The sequence below is a fragment of the Lissotriton vulgaris genome, chromosome 12, assembly GCF_964263255.1.
Source record: "Lissotriton vulgaris chromosome 12, aLisVul1.2, whole genome shotgun sequence".
Lineage (NCBI taxonomy): Eukaryota > Metazoa > Chordata > Amphibia > Caudata > Salamandridae > Lissotriton > Lissotriton vulgaris.
This window is the reverse complement of record NC_141700.1, coordinates 515,023,116-515,045,141: the sequence shown is the minus strand read 5'-3', so window position 1 is coordinate 515,045,141 and position 22,026 is coordinate 515,023,116. Positions and strand designations below refer to the sequence as shown.

The 22,026-nt window shown below is 45.5% G+C and overlaps 1 protein-coding gene across 5 annotated transcripts in view; it reads right to left on the bottom strand.

The window, feature by feature from the left end:
- IL34 (interleukin 34) overlaps window positions 1–22,026 on the bottom strand; it is a 699,141-nt gene that overhangs the window by 401,529 nt on the left and 275,586 nt on the right. The window lies entirely within an intron of this gene.

The window sequence follows — 22,026 nt, the reverse complement described above, 5'->3', positions numbered from 1 at the left end:
TCCACCTGCACCCACTGGATAAAATTAAGCACGGCTCCTACCCCTCTCATACTATCATCCAACCCCTCCAGTATTCCAAACCATTTCCGTCCTCCACAACCTCCCAAATTATTTTCTGCTTCCCATATTCTGACCCCACTGCTCTCACACTTCCTTCCTCCACACTGGTACCCCCTTGCTGTACAAATCCCCACTTCCATTCAGATACTTATATTAAAATGATGCAGCGTTTATATTCATTTAGTGTTTTACTTTGTGGCAAGGTTTAGGTGCAAGGACACAGCATACACCTGGTTGTGCTGGGCCGTTTCCAGCTGGGTGTCTGGTTCATTCAGATTCTTCATCACACTCACGGGGATGCTCTTGATACTGAAGTCTAAGTATCCAAGATTGTCCCAGAAATTAGGCTATTTTTCCTATCATTTTACAGTAATTGCCACTTATCAGGTAGAAGAGCACTGCTTAGGCATTCCTGATTTGTGATGGACGCCTTATGGAAATGTATGGAGGCGTAGCGGTGGCACCAATCCGTGCAGACAATGAAGGTTTCGGTGTCGAACCACTTTACGATGCAGCCGCTGGGTCTGTCGTTGTTGAGCCATGCTGGACGTCGTCGTCGAGTAGCGCCAGTCCGTCGAGGCGATTTTGTTGATCGGCTCCCACGTCGAAGGGCAATGCACTGGTTAAGATCAACGGAAAATCATCACTAAATCGACATTGATGTTCTGGATAGCAGCATTCACCTTTCAAGGGCCCAGGACAGGGATGGCTCCTCCGTTGGGGCGTCACCCCACTGCTTTCTCACAGTGCGAGAAGCAGAAACATAAAATGGTAAAAGTACTATTTTATGTTTCTGCTTTTCGCACTGCAAGAAAGTAGAAGTGCTTGGTTTGAGGTGTGCGGGTGGGCGGTTTTGCTCGAGGGCGGGGAGTGGCTTGCCCACTGTTTTGGGACCTGACTGTTTGGTCAGCCCTCTGGGGCCGACCAAACCAGTCATGCGCACTCTCCCTTTTTCTCTATGTAGAGAAAATGGCCTGCCTACAGGCGCCCTCCCTACAGGCACCCGGCTGGGCACCGTCCACACCAATCACAACGCTGCCATTGCAGAGATGTGATTGGCTATGGGGAGGGAGGCTGCCTGTGGAAAACAAACGCAGACCAAGCCATGAGCAGCAGGAGCTGAGGTGGCGGTGCGTGACCAGGGGGAAGGTAAGTTTTTAAAAATTGTAATTACTACCGTCCGGCTCCCCCATGAACCGGTGTGAACCCCCCACCGCCGTCATGCCAGCCGCGACAGATATTTGAGGTTGTATTTTAGAGATGATTACGTTTATCATTCTTGCTCTTTCAGCCTAGAAGAGACATGGTTTCCATATGTTCTATATTTCATACATTTTTTTCTACTGGTCGTGTCCAGAGACTTGTTACATAAACGGCCTCGCAAAGCTTTTCAACACTTGCAAAGATGAGTTTGCTATGCGCATATTATTCATGGCGCGTGGCTGATGTAATTTGGGATACACAGCTATGGCATCCCCCTCGAGCATTGGCAGGGCCTGCTTGCCCGAAAAGTCAGAGGCCTCCGCAGAGCGCGTTTGTGCAGATGCTTTAGTCCTGGGTGTTATGTGCAGCTTTTGCTAGTTTTAGCTTGATGTGTTCTACCGTGGACACCTTGCTGGGCGAGGGAGGGGGACGGAAACACAATTTATAAAAAAATAAAACCAAATCAAATGGAAATGTGCCCAGCTTTGTGGGAGCTGTTTTATCTAGGCAATGTGGTTCCGTTGGGGGCAAATGTGTTGCATGCCTGAGGGGAAATTTAACTCTGAAAGCCACAGTGAGTGTGGAGTCAGATGCTACAACTCAGCCATTTTGCTTGAGGTATGGTTGTGTTATGGTTGTGTTAAAGGTTGCCAGCAGCGATTAATTTATGAGGTGCTCTGTCTGTTGGTTTTGCACATTGGAATCACAGAGTAATTCTTTGGGAGAACTGGCGAGGATAGAAAATACTGCTGACACACACTAGCAAACTGGACCTTGCTCCCTGTGTAATATTACAGAGTCACAGCTAGAGGTCGGAGAGACACTGAAAGCTGGAGCCAGAAGGTTGGCTCTACCACATATCGAGGCCCTAGTGCAACCTGGTGTGGCTTAACAATTAGGGCGGCCAACTTTGAAGTTTTGGAAGCAGGGTCGAGTCAGGTGTAGAGAAGGCCATGTTAAAATGTAGCTGTGGAAAAATGGTTCAATGGTGAGATAAGTTTGGATAATTAGCATTAATGCCACCATGTGAATATCATGCCACGTTGCATACATAACCCGTGATACACCTTTATTGTATTAAATTATGATTAGCGCTATTAAACTCAATGTGATTAGACAAAGAGTAAGATAAGTTTAACCTTTTCACCAGAGAAAGATAGACACTCACTGAAGTTTCTTAAATGATAAATAATGCAATCATATTGCTTTATTAACCTTCCTCTTTCCTCAAATTTGCTTGAAAATGCACCATTCGCCAACTTAAAAAAAAAATTGATGGCCCTGAGACTTTAGAAAATGGGGCAAGCCAGCAAGTCCGTGGAGTCACTCTGGTTTCAGGTGAGATGGGTCCAGTCCTTGTCCTCAGCAGTGCAGGAATCAGCAGGCAGCAGGGTAGCTCAGCAAAGCAGAAATCAGTTCCTTCAGAGCAGCAATCAGGCAAAGTGGCAATCCTTGTGGCACAGCAGTCTGTACTCCTGGCAGAATTCTTCAAAGGTCCAGTAGAGTACTGTTTTGGTAGGGTCAGAGCCCTAGTGCTTATATCTAGTTGTGCCTCTGACGTGGGGATGACTTCAAAGCAGACCCTTGAAGTGCACAGGCCCCCTTTCATCCCAGTCTTGTCTGTCAGGCTATCTGTGAGGAGCAATCAGCCTTTTGTGTGGGACACAGCACACTACCTATTCAGGTGTGTCAGCTCCCTCTTCCTGCCCAAGAAGAGCTATCATAATGTAGATGAATGAACGCAGATGCGTTCTCTGTCACATCCACCCCTTTCTGTGTTTGTGGCTATCTAGAGGGAATGCACAAAGTGTAGCTGTCACCCATCCCAGACTTGTATTGGAGACAGCTGCCTGGCACACAGAGCAGAGAAATGCCCACTTCCTAAAAAGTGGTGTTTCTCAAACAGTAATGTTAAATCCAGCAAAGAGCATTTGTCATTACCATTACAAAGATATGAATCATGACGCAGCTACTCCTTTCTAATCAAGAGTTACAGCTTAACTGTGTTTTTTAAGGAATTTACTAATACTAGCCTATGAGAGAAGTAGGCCTCACAGTAGTGAAAAACAAATTTAGCTGTTTGTCACTACCAGGACATGTAAAACTTAAAAATACATGTCCTACCTTTTAGTTACACAGCAACCTGCCCCTAGGGCTACCTAGGGCCTAGCTTAGGGGTTACTTATGTGTAATAAAAGGGGAGTTTAAGGCTTGGCAAGCGATTTTAAATTGCAAGTCAAAGTGGCAGTAAACTGCACATACAGATCCTGCAAAGGCAGGCCTGGGACAGGTTTGAAAGGCTACTTATGTGATTGGCAAAACCTATGCTGCAGACGCACTAGTAGCATTTAGATTACAGGCCCTGGGTATATGGTATACCACTTTAGAAGGGACTCATAAGTAAACTATGACAATCAGATATACACCAATGTCACCATATTTAGGGAAGAGAGCACATGCACTTTGAGTACTTTACCACTGCTAACCAGTGCTAGAGTCCTACGGCCAACAAAAAGGATTCAGCAAAAAGAGGAGAGGAAGGCAAAGTTTGGGGTGACCCTTCAGAGAGGGCTATTTTCCAACACTGGCTTTATTTGCTTTAGGCTGTCGAGGTCATCCCTCCCATATTCCAAACCTTGTTTACTGTATTCTTCCACTAACTCACTTTCTGTAAACAGGCTTTTAAATCTTGTTCTTATCTTGACACATTCAGGTGCATTAAAAGACAGAGGTAAACTTTCAGGCTGTGTCTTCCAGGGAGCTTGGTGTTCATTTTTCTTTCTCTGACTTCAAAGTAGGTGGATTTATGCGGCAATCATGCTGGCTAATGTGTTCTGCTTGAGGAAGGCTGTACAGATGTTATTTTTTTTTCTACCACACAACAATATTTAAATGACTGTAAATGAACTGTGTTGAATATCAAATCAATACATTGGGTGATGACATTTCCACACATTGTTTGTGCGCCGTATACTTTTGTCAGTAAAACTGTATGTGAGTGCAATTGTAACGGTCATTTAATTTGAACATGTGTTGTCTGTAACAGCAGTACACTACCATACCATGCATTCTCCACGTTGCCCCACTTCACGTTACTCTGCTCAAATCCAGACCACATCGCTGTACTCTGCACCACTCCACAATGTGTCACTCTACTCTACTCTGCACCACTCCACTCTACGCCTCTACTGTACACCACTCTACACTACTTTATGCCAATGCACTCTACCCCATACTACTCTACTATGCACCACTGCACTCTACACCACGCTGCGTCACTCCACTCCAATCCACTCTATTCCATCATACTCTGCAACACTGCACTCTGTGCAATTGCAGTCTACGCCAATCTACTCTGCACCAAATCACTCTACAACAGTACACTCTCTTCTACTCTGTGTCACTGCACTCTACTCCACTCTATGCCCTTCTGTACCACAGTACTCTACGCCAATCTACACCACTCTACTCTGCGCCACTGCAATCTAAAACAATGCACTCCACGCCACTCTACCATACATCACTGAACTCTATGACCGTATACTCTGCAACACTGCACACTCTGCCGCTCTACTTTGTCACTCTATGCCACTGCACTCTAAGCCACGCTGATCTACTCTGCACCACTACACTTTGACACTCTACTGTATCCCCTTGCTCTCTACGCCACTTAACTCTACTCTGAAGCTATTCTGCCAGTGCATTCTATGTAAATCTATTGCACTCTGCGCTCCTCCACACCAAGCCACTCCACACCACGCCATTGCACTCTACACCACTTTACTGAAAACCAATAGTTTATGCCATTGCACTCTATGCCAGTCTACTCTATGCTACTGCCCTCTATACCACTCTGCTCTACACCATTGCACTCTACATCACTACTCCACTCTACACCAATGTATTCTATGCCACTCTACTCTACACCATTGCACAACACTACTCTGCAGCACTATACTCTCTGCTACTGCACTCTCTGCCACTGAACGCCCTGCCACTTAATTCTCTGCCACTCTACTCTGTGCCACTCTATTCACTGCACTGCACTACTCTGTACACGCTATGCCACTCTTCTGCACGCTACACCAATGCACTCTATGCCACTCTAATCTACTGTGCACCACTGCATTCTGACACTTCACTCTACGCCTCCCTATTCTACTCGATGTCAGTGCACTCTACCTCACTCTACTCTGCACCACTGCACTCTTCGCCACTCCACTTTGCAACACTGCACTCTACGCCACAACTCTAGAACACTCCACTCAACCCTGCACCACTCCATTCTATGCCAAGTCACTACTTTGAAACAATCTACGCCATGCCACTGCACTCTATGCCAATGCACTTTATGCCACTCCACTCTGCCACTCCATTCAATGCCACTGCAATCAACGCTGTGCCACTCTACGCTACGCCACTACTCTTTGCTGCTGCGCTCTACCATGCACCACTCCAATTCACTCTACTCTGAAACAATCTACTCTACGCCACTGCACCCTGTTCCACTGCACTCAACACCACTCTGCACCACTCAAATCTATGCCATTGCACTCTATGCTGTGCTACTTTACGTGACTGTACTCTACGCTACACTACTCTACGCCAATTCACTCTACACTACTTTACTCAAAATCAATGCATCATACGCCACTGTACATATGCCAACCACTTTACACCACTGCACTTTACACCACTACACAACATTCTACTCTATGCCACTGCACGCTACGTCACTACACCATTGCTCTCTACGTCACTGCAGTCTGCACCACTTTGTTCTACTCTGCACTACTGTACCCTATGTCACTTCTCTCTGCACCTCTCTACTCTGCACCACTCTACGCTACTGCACTCTATGACACTGCACTCTATGGCACTCTACTCTGTATGACTGCACTCTACACCACAGCACTCTATGCCTCTGCACCATTCTACTCTATGCCAATGTACGCTATACCATTCTACTCTGCATCACTCCACTCTTCAATTCAGTCCGTTTCCTGACTGGCAGCCAGTGAGCTTTTTTATTTTGGCTGAGACAGACTCGTACTTTGATGTGTCAGTAAGCAACCTGGCCGCTGCATTCTGCAAAATCTGTAGTTTATTCACCGATCCTTTGTGGATCTTGAGATAGAGCCTGTTGGCAGTAGTCCAATTTGGACATTATAAGTGCAGTGACCACTGTTTGTTGTGCGTATTTTGAAAGATTTAAGGATATATGATGTTGATGATGTGACTGTGTTTACCTGGTCCCTGAAACTTAATTTATCAACTATCCAAACTCCAACATACAACACTCTATACCACTGCACTCTACGCCACTTAACTCTACTCTGAAACAATCTACTCTATGCCGTTGCTGTCTACGCCACTCTATTCCACTCTGTGCCAATCCACTCTACGCCACTCCACACTATGCCACTCAGTTTTATAATGCTGTACTCTATTCCACTGCACTCTACACCACTTTACTTAAAACCAAACACTCTTCGCCACTTAACTCTATACCAGTTTACTGTGCACCACTGCACTGTACACCACTATACTCTACGACATTGCACTCTACACAATTGCACTGTCACTTTACTCTGCACTACTCTACGCCACTGCACTTTACCCCAATGCACTCTACGCCACTCTACTCTACACCACTGCACTATACAACGATCTACTCTGCAGCACTGCACTGTCTGCCACTCTACCCTGCACCATTTTATGCCACTGCACTCTACTATGCACCACTCTACTGCACTATATGCCAATGCACTCAATGCCACGCTAATCTACTGTGCCCCACTTCACCCTATGACACTGCACTCTACACCACTTCAGTCAAGGCCACTCCATTGTGCACCAATCCACACCACTACACTCTGCACTCCACACCACTACTGCATACCACTCCACTGTACAATGCACCACTCCACTCGACCCTGAACAACTCCACGCTACACAACTTCACTCAACTCTGAAACAATTTACTCTACACCATTGCAATCTATGCAACTGTACTCTACGTAACTCCACTCTATGCCACTGCAATTAATGCTGAGCCACTCTACTCTACACCACTCTATGCCACTGCAATCTACCCTGCACCACTTCACTCTACTCTGAAACAATCTAATCTATGCCACTGCACTCTACGCCATTCTACTCTACCCAACGCCACTGCAGTCTACGCTATGCCACTACTCTAAACCAACTCGCTCTACACTAATGTATTCGACAGCACTTTACTCAAAACCAATGCGCCCTACGCCACTGCACCTACACCACCTACATTGATCCACTGCACTTTACAACACTATACAACAATCTACTCTATGCTACTGCACTCTGCCACTGCACGCTACATCACTACACCACTGCTTTATGCCAATCTATTCTACTCTGCACCACTGTACTCTGTCACTGCTTTCTGCACCACTCTACAATTCTGCACTCTATGACCCCCCTGCACTCTAGGACCATGAAATCTGACACTTTACTCTGCATGACTGCACTCTTTGCAACTTCACTCTACTCTGCACCACTCAACTCTATGCCAATTTATTGCACTGTACACCACTCTACACCCTACCCTGCACCACTCCACTCTATGCCACTTCTCTCTACGCCACTCTACTACACTTTGCATGAATCCACTCTACGCCACTGCAATCTACTCTGCACTGCTGTACTCTATGCCACTGCACTCTATGCTGCTCTTTGTCACTGCCGTCCATGCCAATGCACTCTACATCACTTTACGCCAATTTACTCTGCACTACTTCAATGTAGGCCACTCTAATCCTAACTCCACTTCCCGATACTCTATGATGCTCTACTTCATTAAACTCTGCTACAGCCACACTACGCCACTCTATGCCATTCTAGGACATTACTCCACTCTATGACGCTCTACACAACTACTTGTAGGCCCCTCCAAGCCACTTTACTACACTCTTTTCTATGGCACACTGCTCTACTCTATGCTTTGCCACTCCGCTCTAGGACAGTCTACTCCACTGTATGCCACTCTGTTCTACAACACTCTATGCAACACCCTCTACGGCACTCAACTTTGCTCTACACCACTTCACGACACTCTATGCCACTCCACACTACAACGATCTACTCAACTCTGATTCTGTGCTCCATTCAACTCTATTCCCTTCCACTCTACGAAACTCTACTCTCTCCATGACACTCCACAACACTGTTTGATACTCCATGACACTCCACTTCATTCCTCTCCTCTCCTCTCCACTCCACTCTCCTTTACCTCACTAACTTTTAGCCATGCAGAACAGAGGCCACTCTGGTTTACAACATTGCTAAAATATATTGGCAAAGGCAAGCCAATAGCTTTTGCATAGGCAATACCTATTAGCTTTGCCAGTGCTTGTTTATTTGTTTTAGTCATTCTTGAGTATTTAACTATAGGTCTTGTACAGATGTTTGCAGGTGGGATTCCCAGTCATATATGGCAGGTATCCCACTGCTGCATTATGAGTGCACTGTAGACTATGGCACGTGTAATGTGGCAGATCTGCCATGGCTGTGACGGGGTATCCGGACTGCCAAACTCTAAGACTCATCGTCATCAGGTTAAAGTAATTCAAAGCCAATCCTACATTTTCCTTAGACCAATAAAAAATCATAATTTCCTGCTGTACATTAAAAGTAAAAAAATGGTCTATATCTGTTTTAAGTATATTTTTGCCTATTAGGGAGCACCCATGCTGGTCATGCTTTTGTCTTTTTTATTAATTTAAATTGTTTAGTGCAGGCATATGCCAACCATATTTAGCCAGTTGCATGTTTCTAAAAAATACAATCTGCCAGGCCAGACCTTTTAGCTTTGCCAAGATTTTTTTTCATCTTGGACCCGCTGTCGCCAGCGAGTCTATTGTTACTGACTTGCTTCCCAAGTGGTACAGACCGGTGCACGAGCAGATTGTGGTCTGTGGACGCGCTTGCTTCTAAAGTTTCATTATTCGAGCTTGCTTCTAAAGTTTCACTTTCATTTTTTTAATGCGCATGCGCGCTGCAAGCGCAGCACGCTTCATCGTGTTTCATTTAGGCGGGGCCCTCAGCGGGTAATCCGTTAGGTGCTGGGTTAGTTTATGGGTTGATTCCGCTGGCTACTGACCATTTCAGTAGACAGCGAGCTCGCCCTCCGCTGCTGCCGGTCCTGTGCTTTAATCCGGCTCCCCGACCACAGCCTCACTTCACGCCTCTCAATCCCTGGCCAACGAGCTCGCCCCACGCCGCTGCCCGCTCCCTGGCCACACACTGAGCAAGGTGTCTCCGGTCACCGCCGCTCTTCTCTCGCGGGCCGTGAGTTCTCCCAACGCTGTTGCCGGTACTGCACACTCCGCAATAACGGGGCAGGAGTCTCGTACCTGGTGGCACGCTCCTGCCACCACCGCAGCTTGTTATTTCACTTTCTGTTGCTGCTCTCGCTTTTCTTGGGCGGGGGCAGGAGGTTTGCCCTCCCCGCTCTACATGTAGGCCCGCCCCGTGCACCTCCCTCCCCTGGGCTTTCACTTGGCATCTCTGTGCCGGGACTGTGGCATCCACAGTACTGAGGAAGCGGTGGTCCGTGCTGTGCAGAGAGTAAAGAACTAGTTACTTACCTGTACACTATGGTTTTCCAGTATTATCTTTCATAGATTCACATGCTTGTATCTTCCCCGTCGTCATGGTGGGAGTCTCCCGGTAAATAATAACCATAGCAGTAGAAGAAAAAACTGCCTGAAACCATAGAGTAGTGAAACCAGAGGGTAACCTCTCCTCCTCATTATGTGGCCCAAACTACAGCCAATCAGCAACCAGCCCCAGCCTACACCATTCCCAGCAGAGCCACCATACCTCAGATTTCCTACCGCCCAAGAGTGAGCTATGCAGGAAACCAGAGATAAAAGGTGGTCTACCTAATAGAAATGGGGAGGCGGGCGGGCGCATGTGAATCTATGAAAGATAATACTGGAGAACCATAGTGTACAGGTAAGTAACTAGTTCTTTCTCCAGTATTCATTCTTTCATAGATTCTCATGCTTGTATCAGAGTAGATAGCAGTCCTTGTAGTTAGAGTGTTTCTAGGCTAGACCCCTTTCCTTTCCCGGGGCTGTGTGCCATAAATTGCTTCTATTAAAAAGAACTTATTACAAATCCATAGGAAATGAGCAACCAAACTTTGCCATTATAATTATTAGCGTAAAGAGAAAAACATATCATATAGAAAAAATTAGTAGAATACAATTCTTAAACATGTACCTTATTTAAAGAGATGTCGCAGAACTGCCTGTCCCACTGCTGCATCTGCTTTCCATTCCGTGTCCAGACAGTAATGTTTGGTGAATGTATGAGCAGTCAACCAGGTTGCTGCTCTACATATGTCTGGAAGGGGTACTCCTGCTAGCAATGCAGAAGACGTCGCCATTTTCCGTGTATCATGGGCACGGACTTTCATGTCGAGAGGCCTTCCTGCTTTCTCATGACAGAAGACAATAGCGGATGCAATCCATCTGGAAATGGAGGAACGTGACAGGGCAAGACCTTTTCTGGGCCCCGAATAATCAACAAACAGTTGGTTTGATTTGCGAAAATTTTTAGTCTTCTCAATGTAAAATTTTAGGCATCTGCCAATATCCAAAGTATGTAGAGCTTTTTCAGCCGCTGTGGAAGGATTTTTAAAATATGTTGGCAGGATCACAAGTTCATTTAGATGAAAATCAGAGGGTATTTTAGGCACACATTTTGGGTTAGTTCTTAGCATCACTTTATCTGGCCTGAATTGTATGAAGGGGTCCAAAATAGAAAAAGCTTGGATCTTGCTCACTCTTCTGGCTGTAGTGAGCGCCAGCAGTAATGCTACCTTCCATGACAAGAATTGCAGTTCCGATTTGTGGATGGGCTCGAACGAAGCTTTCATAAGTTGTGACAAGACTGTGTTAAGCTGCCATGAAGGTGGAGGACGCTTAACAGGAGGAAACTTTCTGAATAGCCCTTTTAAGAACTCCTTGATTAGTCTGTTAGACCACAAAGATGGGCATCCTGGAGATCTTCTGTATCTGGAAATTGCTGCTAGATGGACCTTAATAGATGAGTGCGCAAGCCCTGTTCTGGCTAAATGGAGTAAATATGGAAGAATTTGCTCAGGAGAGGACGTCAAGGGATGCACTGCATTAGCACCGCACCAATTACAAAATCGCTTCCATTTTGCAGTATATGTCTTGTTGGTAGACAGCGCTGTGGCACTTTGCAATATTTCATGGCATTCCGGAGTAATAACTAATGACTGGAATTCGTGCTCAAAAGGTTCCAAGCCGACAATTTTAGAGAGGTCAATTGTGGATGAAGAACTTGGCCCCCTTCATGGAAATCAAATCCTTGGTTATTGGAAGCTGTATCTTTGGCTCCACCGACATTTGTAGAAGCTCCGTATACCAAAACTGCATCGGCCAGGCTGGGGCTAGTAGTATTATCTGGCAGGGTTCTGCTCTCATTTTCCTCAGTAATCTGGGAATTAGGGGAAAAGGAGGGAAGGCATAGGCGAACATCCCTGTCCATCGGAGGTGAAGAGCATTCCCTCTCGAACCTTGCTGAGGGAACCTGCTGGCATAATGTCTGCACTTTTTGTTGCTCTGAGTTGCAAACAGGTCCAGGCTCGGCCTGCCCCACATGCTGAAAATCCGATTTAGCTGGACTTGGCATAGTTCCCACTCGTGGCAAATGTCTGATGACCTGCTTAACAGATCCGCCCTTGTGTTGTCTATTCCTGGAACATGTTCCACTTGCAGCGTTATGTTCTGACGCAATAGCCAGTTCCAGATACTCTGTGCTTGAATCGATAGAGGTTTCGATCTCGTGCCACCCTGCTTGGGCAGATAAAACATTGTTGTCGTGCTGTCTGTTCCCACTAAGATCGATGAACCCTGGATTCTGGGAAGGAAAGCCTGAAGGCCCAGAAAGACCGCTTTAAATTCCAAGAGATTGATGTGAAGTTTTGCCTCTTGAGGAGACCAAAGGCCCTGAATCTCTAGGTCTTGCAGGTGTGCTCCCCAACCTCGCAATGAAGCATCTGATGTCATCACATAACTCGGTGACTGAGGCTCAAACAACAGCCCCTTCGTAAGGTTGCTCCTGAAACCCCACCATGACATTGCTCGTTTGATCTGACCGGTTATGATCAGCTTGTCGTCGAATAATCCCAGGGCTTGGACCCATTGGTTGTCCAAGGCTTCTTGCAGCGGTCTCATCTGCAAACGGCAGTTTGGGATCAATGGGATACAGGAGGACATCATCCCCAGTAATGACTTGAATATTCTGATGGAAGTGAACTTTTTTGATGTCAGAGTTGCAATCAGATTCAAGATTTTTGTTATTCGATCTTCTGATGGGAACGCTTTTAGTTCCTGCGTTTTCAGGATTGCCCCTAGAAACTGTAGAGAGCGAGTCGGATCAAAAAATGATTTCTCTCTGTTTATCCGAAGACCTAAACTTGGAAGAGATCTATGCACATCCTCAGAGATCTCTGTGTTGTTTGGAACGATGATCCTTTTATTAACCAGTCGTCCAAATAGGGGAAAATTTGGAGACCCTGCTGCCTTAATTGTGCCGCTATTGGAGCCATGCATTTTGTAAATACTCTGGGGGCAGACTTCAGGCCGAAAGGTAAAACTTTGAACTGGTAATGGCGCCCCGCCACCATGAATCGCAGATACATCTTGTGTTTTTTGTGTATCGGAATGTGGAAGTATGCATCCAACAGGTCTAGAGAGACCATGTAGTCTCCCTTGCGAAGCAACAGAAGAATTTCCTGCAAGGACAGCATACGGAAAATAATGTTCTTTATGTATTTGTTCAGATCTCTGAGATCCAGCACCTGTCTCCATTTTGATGATTGTCTTTTCCTTATAAGGAAGAAGTGCGAATAAAAACCTTTTTCCCGCTGGTCTGATGGAACCTCTTCTATCGCTCCTTTCAGTAGAAGAGATAAAATCTCTGTTTTGAGAGCTGCCAGATGTTGATGAACTCTGTGTAGAGGTTTACGGTTTGGAGGTCTCTGTGAGAATTCCAGGGTATGACCCTGTGCAACGATGTCTAATACCCACCTGTACGATGTTATGGACTGCCAATGCTGGAGAAACTGAGAGAGGTAGTGGAACTGGTCGGTCTGAAGCAGTATAGGAGGTGCCTGAGGAACATCACTGTCTGCGACCAGAGTCTTGCTTCCCCCTGGCGGAGGACTTTCTTCTTCCCTGTTGCTGGAAAGAAATGTTTGAAGCCCGATATTGCTGGTTGGAGGAGTACTGACGGTATCCCTGTTGGTTGTAAGGTTGATACCGATTAGATTGGTAAGAGGATCGTTGCTGTTGAAAATGTCCCCTGGAACCTCGGCCACGAAAGGACTGAAAAACGGTTCTGCTGTAATGATCCCAAGGATTTAGCAGTGTCAGTATCTGCTTTTATCCCCAGCAAAGCCTCGTCGATGTGTTTTCCAAAGAGGCTTTCGCCATCAAATGGCATGTCCAAGATTTTAGATTGGACCTCTGGACGGAAGGATGTGGCTTTGAGCCATCCTTGCCTCCGTAGGGCTACCGCCCCAGCCATCTGACGGAAAGCTATAGAAGCTATATCCATTGCCACATCTATGGATTCTGATGCTGCCCTGGCTCCATCCTGTAAAATGGTAGTTGCCTCCTCTTTCTTGTCCTCCGGAAGGTGCGACAGGATTGGTGCGATGTCAGACCACATCTGTCTATTAAACCAGCTCAGAAATGCCATAGCATTAGTTGGTTTGATTGCAGCTGCCGCCATGACTGCAAAACGTTTACCTATGCCATCCATCTTCTTGCCCTCTTTATCAGGAGGTGCCACGCATGTTGCCATTGGGTTCGTGGAGCGCTTCTGCGCTGCTTGAGTCACCACCAAGTCCGGTCGAGGATGGCCAATGAGGCATGCTGGAGCCGTCTCTATAGCGCGATACTTTTTATCCAGCTTGGGTATAGATGCTGGAACTGCAGCTGGATTCTTCATTAGCTTGAGACCTTCAGCCCAGACATGATCAATAATCGGTATAGCTCTCACAGATTTCCTGGAGGACTCCTTGAAGTCGTAGAGGAAACATTCACTTTCCTTGGCTGGCATAGTAAGCTGAAATCTCTTAGCCACCTTTTCCATTAAATCGTGAAAACTGGCTATGTCTTCTGGCGGAGAGCTTGATTGAGGCAATGGAGACACCGGAGACATTGGAACTTTATATTGGTCCCATTCATCCCCAACCACGTCATCTTGGGTGATTTCTCCTTCCTCCTCTTGTTCATCCTGATCATAATCATGTAAATCATCACAAATCGTGATAACCTTTTGTACTTCCTTCCGAGGAGGTGGAGGAGGAGTAGGAGGCTGAATCAGGGGTGTTTCTTTTGCCGGTTGAGAAACATTCCCAGCGGCCGCGGAAGAGACGGGCGCATTATCCTCCGGAAATCGACGGTAATAACTGTCAATCATGCTTCTCAGATCTGATATAAGAGAGACAGGCACTGACATAGCCTCTTCCCTCACGGGTATCTACTTCCTCTTCGTCGTCATAATGATAAGCCTGATGAAATGACTCATATCTCATCTGGCCCTTGACCGGCCGATCTCTAAAAGAGAAATGCTCCTGTTCCTCCTGTTGGCCTTCCTCATCGGTATCCTGATGCTTAATATGGAGCTGCGACGGACTGTACGCAACACTGTAGGATCCTACCTCCTCAGATTGCTGGCAATCCAGAATAGTAGAGGGCAGCAGAGGTGAAATCTTTGGCGTAGAAAACTCTCCTCTTTTGCTCGTCACCGGTCCCGTCGATGGAGCCATCCTTTTAATAGAGATATAAGTTGAAGTAATCCTTTTTGGCGATGCCGTCGTCGACGATTTTTTCATCGTCGACGGGGCCTCATCGACGAGGATCTTGCCGTCGACGAAGGTCTGGAACTCACCGTCGACGGAGTCATCGTCGTCGACGAAGCTGTCGTCGTCGAGATTGTCGTCGTCGACGAGGTGGTCGTCGTCGAGGCCGTCGACGGTCTCGTCGGCGATCTGACTGGAATTTCGATAGTTTTCGTCGACGGAAGCGACGACGGAGCCTTCTTTTCTGAGGAAGGCTTGTGAGGAGTTGGAGGGAGAGAAGTAGAGAATTCACCTTCCTTAGATTTTCCTGCTTTAAGTTTCTTCCCATCTCCCTTTTCCTCAGAGGAACCCTCTCTGTTTTTTAGAGGTGTGTCCTTTGGCTTCCCCCTCAGACTCCGAGTCTTGAGTTTTCCTTTTCTGAAGCCATAATAAAAGGCGCGCTTCTCTATCCTTAAGAGTTTTGGCAGAGAAGTCCGGCAATACTTGCAGTCCTTAGGAATATGCTTAGGGTACAGACAGTACAAGCACTCCTTGTGAGGATCCTCAGAAAATAGTCTGGCCTTGCCACAGGACCTGCAAGCTCTGAAAAGGGTCTTCTTGGAGCTTTCAGCCATTCTGAAAGTATTAATGCTGACAAGAAAAAACACAATACCTGACTCCCAACTGTGAAGGTCAAAAGTTCAGTGAAGAGAGAAAAAACTGAGCAGAGCTCAGGGAGACTCCTTCTCACACGAAGGCGGTTGGAAATCTGAGGTATGGTGGCTCTGCTGGGAATGGTGTAGGCTGGGGCTGGCTGCTGATTGGCTGTAGTTTGGGCCACATAATGAGGAGGAGAGGTTACCCTCTGGTTTCACTACTCTATGGTTTCAGGCAGTTTTTTCTTCTACTGCTATGGTTATTATTTACCGGGAGACTCCCACCATGACGACGGGGAAGATACAAGCATGTGAATCTATGAAAGATTGAATACTGGAGAAACACCTTTCTGGGTGCCATGCTCCGGTGTCGCGTCCCACCTTCCGGAGAGACTCGAACCTGACACTACCAGTAGTCACTTTACTTATTTGGGATTTCTTTGAACGCCGCTGCATGGCTTTCGGGTGTGTGAGAGGGGTGCTGAGGAGACCCAGCGCAGCTCCTGAGCGGGGAAAGAGGCCCTCACAGAGGCAAGAGCGGCGGACTCAGGTGAGGCTTCCTCGGCATAGAGATGTGGGAAAGGAGCGCTGTCACCTCGGTCCGCATAGCCAGGTAATGCAGGACGTAGCTGGGGAGCTTCCCCAGCTCCTCAGTCGCCAGTTTTATTAAACTTTCTCTTTTCTTCCCGACATCCTCTTTCTTCGTCTCACTCCATCGTGCCTCGCACTCCTACACATTTCTCCTCTCTTTTCTTCGTCTCTACGTTCTGTTGTCCATCTTCCTGACTCCTGTTTTCTTTCGTTGTTTCTCCCTCTCTCTCTAAATTGCATCTCTCTCCACCTTCTGTGTCCTCTTTCCTTCCACACCTCTCTTCTTTTCAGGTCTACACACACACACACACACACAACTCCATACACACACACAACCCCTCCCCAACACACGCAACCATCTATCGATCTTATCTATCTATTGATGGCCTTCACTGTATCTATCGCCCTCACTCTATCTATCTGTCTATCTTATCTGTCTTGTCTGTCTATCTATCGCCCTCCCTCTATCTATCTATCGCCCTCCCTCTATCTATCGGCCTCCCTCTATCTATCTATCGCATCACCACAGCATCACTCAGCATCAATCTGTGCAGCCATTAAACAACAACTGGTTCAAATATGTTCTCTCAATGTTTCAAGCCTTATTACAAATGTCACAAAAAGATGTTAATATTTCACTTCTGTTCTTGGATTTTGGTCACAATAAAATACACTGAACATAATCTTCACAAAAGTCATTTACAAAAGTTTAAGCTATTGCCATTATAAATTACAATAACTTTTATTTAAGTATTAATTATTTAAAACAATTAAAAGCCATTGGTATTTGTAATATCAATACATCTAAGTCACGTAAATACAACACATATTGCAGTACAAATGCTATAGGTGTCACATTTGCAAAAGTTAAAACTATTGGCATTGTAAAAAACAAAGGGCTCGATGTAGGTAATCCTCATTTACCGACTCTAAAATACTGAATTTTACCGATTCGGTAAATGAGATATAGCAAAAAATTCGGTATTTTTTACCGAATCGGTAGGATTCGGTAATTACCGAATCGGTATTTACCGATTCGGTAATTGCCATTGATTCCTATGGGCCTATACCGATTCGGTAAAAATACAGAATTGTCAAGGGGAACAGGGTGTCACTTTGACACCCTGTTGCCCCCCTGATTTTGGCTTGTGTGCCATGTGGCACACATACATGCCCTAAGGGCATGTATGTGTGTCACATGGCACAGGTGTACATGCACAGATGTGCATGTACACAGGTATTCGTTATTTACCACCAAATAGTATTTGGTGGTAAATAACGAATCGGTAATGGCCTGTGGCACTGTTTAAAGTGCAACCTACATCTGGATTTACCGATTTGGTAAAATTACCAATTCGGTATTTTACCGGATCGGTAAAATTAAGGCCACCTACATGTCAAAACCCAAATACCGGTCGGTACCAGTATTTGCCGTCCTACATCTGGCCCAAAGCTATTAATTTAGCTATTTTCAAAACCAACACATAAATAAAAAAATGTGTCATTTGCAATACCAATAGCTCAAACTTTCCTAATGCGAGACCTATTGCATTGCAAATGCTTGTTTTTTTGCAGTAAGGGCACATCTGCCAGAATGTCTCTGTGACTGCTTCCTGTTCAGACAGCACACGCAGGAACCGTCTTGAATCCCGTTCGGTGTTTTTAAAACGTATTGCACGCATTGCAGGGCAAAGAGCTCTCAGGGTGCTGTAGAGAGTAATGGACCTGCCAGCGGCACTGCGCGTAGGTCTCTGTGAGACAACAAGACGCGGAAAGAACGCTACTAGACAGTTCCGATTTTACTTTCGAATTGCCTTAACTCTGTTACGTGTTTTTCTGTGCCTTAAAGTTCTCTTTCTCTCTACTGGAGAAGTGTGGCTCAATGGTTAGAGCGGCAGACCCTGATGCAGAAGTCTAGTCCGGGACCAGGGTTCAATTCCTGCCTCGGTGGGTCTTGGGCTCAATTTCCACGGACCTGATAATTCTTGCCTTGGTGCCTATTCTAATCATGGGTCCCACTCTGCAACTCTGGGCAATAGCTTGCTTAATGTCCACAACAGCCCCAACAACGCTAGGATGCCTGGCTTCACCTTGGGGGTGCCCAGGAGTGGGCCCTTCACAGGGAAAAGCCAGGAAGGGTTCCACAGCGGTATGCGTACAAGTGCCTGAGATACCCCTTCGGGGGTTGATTTGGTGTGCTATACAAATACTACTACATTTACATTTACATTTTACTCCATCTCTTCTTCCCCAGAGCTTCTCGTCACTCTAATCCACAATATGTGTTCCTTCTCGGCCCTCATTGTTGTTGTTTTTGGTGTTCAGTTGCACCCACACAAGGTTTCATAGCAATCTCTTTAGAAGTACTCAAAATGACAATAGGGTCAGTTCACAAATGTAAAAGTAATTTGCGTTTCATATGCTTTTTTCTGCCATCTTCATTAAATTCCTTTTATTAGATTCACAGAAACCTCCAGAACGTTAGCATGGGAACCTTTGAAAAGATTCCATGCGTAGACATACACCTAACTAACCATAAGCCAGAGCACTTTTCCAGCAGCACAAAATCTATGTATTTTCAAAAATCCCACCATCCAGGTTTTACACTGCTCCCGTTAATGTCCAGGTGACCCGGTGTATTGTCACTAGCGTCCTTGTTGGGGGGGGGGGGGACGCTATCTAGTTTACTGATTGTCACGTTTAGGTACTACTATTTGGGAATCTATTGATTGAGATTTTCCAGTGATGGGTCATCCATGGGGAATATGGGCACCTACAGGAGACAAGGATTATAACAGTATCCACTAGACAGTCTAGGATTCGACTTAACTGCTGGTTTTAGCCAGATTTTTTTGGAAGCAGCTTTTTTTGGAACCATAGGTTCTACTGGAACTATAAGCTCTAATGGTTAAGGAAAACGGATTTTTGAATCAGAGTGACCCCTCGCCTGCTAGCGGAATCAGACCCCATCCCAGGGATGTGAAAATTGACGGTTTCTGTTCTCTCTGGGGCTGAAGAAAGGTGAGTAAGAGCACCCTTAATGCAGAGAGGTGGGTAGGGGATGTGCAGGCTCACTGTCTTGAGGTATGCTTGGGAGTTGAACATCCAGATTAGGTTACCATGAAGTGTCTCACTTTAAACAAAAACTATTTTCATGGCAGTTAATCTCAACCAGGTGTTTTGTAGAGTTGTGGGCACTGTTGGTGCCCACAATACCATGACTTGTTTCAAGACAGTCTGATCCCAAGGACAGCTCTAGGACGTTTTGCAGGACCTCAACTTTTAAGAAGGAAAAGGGACCATGCTTCTCTCGTTTTTTTACAGGTCTCTTTTCAAAAGTAGATGGAACTCAGGATCCTTTACATTCTATTCTAGCTGCCTACATCTACATTTCCAGTTATCAATAGTTCTACAAGGGGGCATCTTCTTTGTTAATTTTGGGACTAACTACAGGAGGAAAAAGGCAACTTTTTCTACCCTTGGTTGATGATCAAACCAACACACCAGCTTATGAGATAGAAAGGGTTCATGCATCTTGTGGAGTTTAGGGGAAATCAATTGGAAGGCACCTGGCTCACTGGTGAAGGTAGGAGGCTCACCATGGCATTATATTTGTCCACTGGGGGGTCTGTGGCCATGCCCTCCACCTTTATTTAGTACAACTGTTTTCATTTGGGTGATAAACAGGCTTTGAACTTCAGGAAATATCTTTACCAGAGCGCTATTCCGGAATGTCCTTTCCTATGAACTCATTAAAATTGGGTTTGTGGCATCCATTTTGTAGCTGGCATGCTGTCTGTTCGTTCTGAGGATTGAGGCAAAGGCATGTAGTCTTGTCATAGCCTCAACTGCCTAGGACTAGTAAAAGAAAGGGGACATGGAGTTAATGCGCTGATTAAATTCCACTACTCTTGAGTTTCTGTACTTGTACTTGTCCTTGTACTTACAACCCTTATGCCCTCCCAGCCTTTTCAACTTCGATCCTCAGTTTGATATTTTTAATAAAAGTGGGTATTCTCTTTTTTATCAACTTGTACATTTTAGTACAGCATATCTGATAAATATTCGGTTTCCACATTGCCTGAATGTACAATCATATTATTGCATCATCAATACTGTCAACAAGTAACAACATACTTGTCCATCTTTTCCCCCAATAGAGAATGCTAAACTTTATATAATGTCTTTACAGTTGGTAATTGTAAGGGGAAGACATCCCAGCCATTTTAGATTGCCTTATTATTTCGGGCGCAAACAGCTCCATCTACCATTAGGGGATGTTGCACACAGTAGATGACTGGAGACAACAATCTTTTGAAATTATGAATAGTGTCGTATGTACAGTCATTGTTAGCTCGTTGTTAGTGTTTCCATGATGGAAACATTCCAAATTTGAATCCACCATACATTCAATGATGGAGGTATGTGTGCCATCCAGCACCATGCAGTTGAGTCTTGTGGCTAAGAACATGTGTGTTAACAATTATCCTATAAGTGTAAGATGATGTGAAACCCTCATTCCCTTGCAGCACAACAAAACAGACAAGGGGTTCGGGGTTAAAGTTTTGCCTTCAATTAAGGACAGAATGGTTTTCCAATATGCTTGGATGTGGGTGCACTTGCCACCACGTGTGCCATCGTGACTGTGTCTTGGCATCCACTCCAGCACGATTCTAAGGTCCCAAACACGGTGAAATATGAGATACCCACGCATTAGAATGTTTCCATATGTTGGGAGAATATTGATGGCTTTGCAGCTCTTCTTCATGTAAGTGTTTATGGGCCATATGTATCAAGCCGTTTTTGAATCGCAAAGGCCGAAATTCTGCGAATTTCGGCCTTTCCGACTCGCAAACGGCTGTTTTGCACGTTTTGGAATGTATGAAACATTCCCAAAATAAGGAATTGCAAACTTGTGCGATTCCTTATTTTACCATAGCATTTAGGGAATCGCAAATTTGCGATTCCTTAAATGCTATGTATGTAGCAATTTTAGCTTGCGAATTTTGTTTAAGAATTAGCAAATTATCACCAACTTTCAGTTGATGGTAACTTGCAAATTCTTCCATAAATGCACAAATTGGCATTTTTAAAGGTGGCATATGATGCACACACATGCCCCTAGGGCATGTATGTGCGCCATATGCACACAAGTTCTTTTCAGGGGTGCAGCAGGGTGTCTTTGAGACACCCCTGCACCCTTGCAATAATTCTCAAATTGCGATTAGCAAATTGCGAATTCGCAATTTGAGAATTATTTTGCATTCATTCCTATGGGCCTCCAGGCCCATAGGAATGCATTGGAAATTATTCCTTAATTCGCAAATAAGGAAGCTTAAGGAATCGCAAATAAAAAGCGATTTTGTTCATACATACCATTTTGCATTTGATAAATAGCGATTCCTTAAAATTAGCTATTTAGGAAATGCAAAATAGTTTGATGATACATATGGCCCTATATGTTTTCTGCTGTCTCTTTACCAAGCGTCTCTAGTATAGTTTCCCACATTAGGCATTCCTGCCCCCGCCCCCCTCGTTTGTTGCTTTGTATTGGGTATATTTAACTTCTCTCTGGGACTTAACCTCCCAGACATAGGTCATGATCGTTGCTTGTATTGACTCAACAATAGCCTTTGGTACAAAGGGGAT